This window comes from Triticum aestivum, chromosome 4D, assembly GCF_018294505.1.
Source record: "Triticum aestivum cultivar Chinese Spring chromosome 4D, IWGSC CS RefSeq v2.1, whole genome shotgun sequence".
In the NCBI taxonomy this organism is placed as follows: Eukaryota; Viridiplantae; Streptophyta; class Magnoliopsida; order Poales; family Poaceae; genus Triticum; species Triticum aestivum.
In genome coordinates, this window is record NC_057805.1 from 499231885 (window position 1) to 499236165 (window position 4281).

Here is a 4281-nt window from a genome sequence, read left to right on the forward strand (position 1 = left end):
TGTTGTTGTTGTTGTTGTTGCTGCTGCTGCTGTTGCTATTGCTGTTGCTGTTGCTGTTGTTGTTGTTGCTGCTGCTGTTGTTGCTGTTGTTGTTGTTGTTGTTGTTGTTGTTGTTTTGTTGTTGCTGTTGTTGGGGATCGTAGCAGAATTTTAAAATTTTCCTACGCTCACCAAGATCCATCTATGGAGTATACTAGCAACGAGGGAAAAGGAGTGCATCTACATACCCTTGTAGATCGCGAGCGGAAGCGTTCCAATGAACGAGGTTGATGGAGTCGTACTCGCCGTGATCCAAATCACCGATGACCGAGTGCCGAACGGACGGCACCTCCGCGTTCAACACACATACGGAGCAGCGACGTCTCCTCCTTCTTGATCCAGCAAGGGGGAAGGAGAGGTTGATGGAGATCCAGCAGCACGACGGCGTGGTGGTGGATGTAGCGGGATCTCGGCAGGGCTTCGCCGAGCTTCTGCGAGAGGGAGAGGTGTTGCAGGGGAGGAGGGAGGCGCCAAAGGCTGTAGTACTGCTGCCCTCCCTCCCCCCCTTTATATAGGCCCCCTGGGAGGGGGGCGCCGGCCAAGACCCATCTACAGGGGGGGTGGCGGCCAGGGGGGAGACTTGCCCCCCAAGGCAAGTGGGGCGCCCCCCCACCCTAGGGTTTCCAACCCTAGGCGCAGGGGGGAGGCCCATGGGGGGCGCCCCAGCCCACTAAGGGCTGGTTCCCTTCCCACTTCAGCCCATGGGGCCCTCCGGGATAGGTGGCCCCACCCGGTGGACCCCCGGGACCCTTCCGGTGGTCCCGGTACAATACCGGTGACCCCCGAAACTTTCCCGGTGGCCGAAACTTGACTTCCTATATATAATTCTTCACCTCCGGACCATTCCGGAACTCCTCGTGACGTCCGGGATCTCATCCGGGACTCCGAACAACTTTCGGGTTTCCGCATACTCATATCACTACAACCCTAGCGTCACCGAACCTTAAGTGTGTAGACCCTACGGGTTCGGGAGACATGCAGACATGACCGAGACACCTCTCCGGTCAATAACCAACAGCGGGATCTGGATACCCATGTTGGCTCCCACATGTTCCACGATGATCTCATCGGATGAACCACGATGTCGAGGATTCAATCAATCCCGTATACAATTCCCTTTGTCAATCGGTATGTTACTTGCCCGAGATTCGATCATCGGTATCCCAATACCTTGTTCAATCTCGTTACCGGCAAGTCTCTTTACTCGTACCGCAATGCATGATCCTGTGACTAACGCCTTAGTCACATTGAGCTCATTATGATGATGCATTACCGAGTGGGCCCAGAGATACCTCTCCGTCATACGGAGTGACAAATCCCAGTCTCGATCCGTGTCAACCCAACAGACACTTTCAGAGATACCAGTAGTGTACCTTTATAGTCCCCCAGTTACGTTGTGACGTTGGGTACACCCAAAGCACTCCTACGGCATCCGGGAGTTACACGATCTCATGGTCTAAGGAAATGATACTTGACATTGGAAAAGCTCTAGCAAACGAACTACACGATCTTATATGCTATGCTTAGGATTGGGTCTTGTCCATCACATCATTCTCCTAATGATGTGATCCCGTTATCAATGACATCCAATGTCCATAGTCAGGAAACCATGACTATCTGTTGATCAACGAGCTAGTCAACTAGAGGCTTACTAGGGACACGTTGTGGTCTATGTATTCACACATGCATTACGATTTCCGGATAACACAATTCTAGCATGAACAATAGACAATTACCATGAACAAAGAAATATAATAATAACCATTTATTATTGCCTCTTGGGCATATTTCCAACAGCTGTTGTTGTTGTTGTTGTTGTTGTTGTTGTTGTTGCTGCTGCTGTTGTTGTTGTTGCTGTTGTTGTTGTTGTTGTTGTTGTTGTTGTTGTTGTTGTTGTTGTTGTTGTTGTTGTCCGGCTTTAGCTGTTGCTGGCGGGAGATTTGTTCTGGTTGTTGATCGACCGGAGTTTGGCCTTCTCTTGAGGTGCATATATTTGTTTAGATGTTTCAGATGGCAGTGCATTGAGTTTTGCTGCAACACTGTTTCAGACTAAATTTGTGCATGGGTGTTGGCTTTTTTTAAAGAACACAAACTTTTGTTTTTCATACGTTGCAAATGTAGACACTCATACATACGTACATACACTCAACCATATGAATGCACTCATACCCTACCCCTGCGAGCACCTTCGAGAGACTGAGCCGACACATCTACCCTATGAGCATCTTCGACAGACTTCATTTTGAGATTGACAAAGTCATCACAAACGTCTTTGTGATCGACGGGGACGTCTCGTGTCATTAAACGCACATCGTCAAAAGGTCTGAAATAATTCCAGAAAAATATGAGCGCCAGGTTTCAAGTCCAGAGACTGAGCCGACATGTCATTTTAAAATTGACAAAGTCATCATAGACGTCTTTGTGATCGACGGGACGTCTCATGTCATTGAATGCACATCGTCGGAAGGCCTTAAATAATTCCAGAAAAATACAAGCACCAAGTTTCAAGTCCATAGATCAATTGCCGACATTTGAAGAGAACCCATAGATCCGAGGACACAAACTCTCACGGGCCATTTGTTGATGCCAAATCGTACGAGCCGAGTATGCAGAGACCCTGCAGACCTTATTCCAACACGCCATTGCCACAATCAGCTCGTCGAAGAAAACAAACACCTAAGAAGAAAAAAATAAATTGACGGAGGGGTCCCCACTCCTTTTGTGGCTGAAAAGGTCATCGGACAAGGAGGAGGAGGGGGGCCGATGTCGTGGCCTTGGGAAGGTGCGAGTCTATACCTCTCTTATAGCAAGTTGGAAGCCATTCACGCTTGCAGTGCTCGTAAATGGGCCAGGTGGCCCACGTCTCATGATAAGTAGTAGGCCTCGGTTGGGGTGCACGCAAGTTAGTTTCATCGTATTTGAAATTTAAAATTATTTAAAAAAATAAAAGCCATGATTTTGAAAAATATTTAACACATAGTAAAAAAAAGGTTCAAAAATTTATTTGAAAAACATAATTATGCATTTGAAAAATATTAAAATTTACAATGTTTTTTCTATATATGAAATGTGTACACGTGTACAAAAAAAGTAGATTTCAAAATATATATCTGAAAAAATTTAATTATGTATTTGAAAATGTTACCACGGTGTAAAAATTGTTAGCGTAGTTATAAAAAGTGTTTCAATGTTTATTGGGAAAATGTTTAACAGGTATATGGAAAAATGTTCAAAAAGATATGTTTGAAAAATGTTAATCATGTATTTGAAAAAATATTTTATGTGTATAAAAAAAATTATAGTGTACCCAAAAAGTGTAGCATATGTATGAAAACGTAGACATCAAAATATCTATTTGAGAAAAATGTGCCAGGTGTATACAAAATGTATATTGTGTGTGAAAAAAGTTAGACATCAAAACATATATTTGGCAAAAAAAAGTTAACTATGAATTTATTTATTTTAACATGCATAAAAAATTTGCCTGACGTATCCGAAAAATGTACAATATGTATAAAAATGTAGACACTAAAACATTTATTTGAAATAAAAATGTTAACCAGGTATTTAAAAATGTTGAACATTTACTGAAAAATTTACATTGTATAAAAAACGTAAATGTATATAATAATAGGCATAATAACATATATTTTAAGAAAATGTTAGTCATGTATTTAGACAACGTAAACGTGCGTAAAAACTGGTCCTGACATGTACACATGTTCAGGAAAAAAATGAAAACATAAAAGAAATAAATAAACCCAAAGAAGAACATACAGACCAAACAAACACATGCTAAACACTGAAATATAGTGAAAATAATAAATAAAAATAAGAAAGATTAAAAATGGAAGAAAACACGAAATAAACAATTAAAAAGAAAAGGAAAACAAGAAAAATAAATAAATAACCATGTGAAACAGTGAAAATGCAGTGAAAACCAAAAAACCCGATGAAACCCATAAAGAAAAATAGAGAAAAGAAAGAAAGAAAAACACAACTAAAAATTGTACAACTCTACTAAAAAAACCAAACTGGACCTATAGCGCCGAACACAACGATTGAAGTGCACGAGGGATGGCAAGCAATCGTGAACACATTAATGGGCCGGCTATGCGCGGGCGTTGCGGGCGAGGAGAGCTACCATCTCGTTATACCTCCCCATTGAGGAAGAACTCTAGCGGTGGCCAGGAATGGACTTACGTGGGCATTGATATGCACTGCTTTATTGTGATAAATATA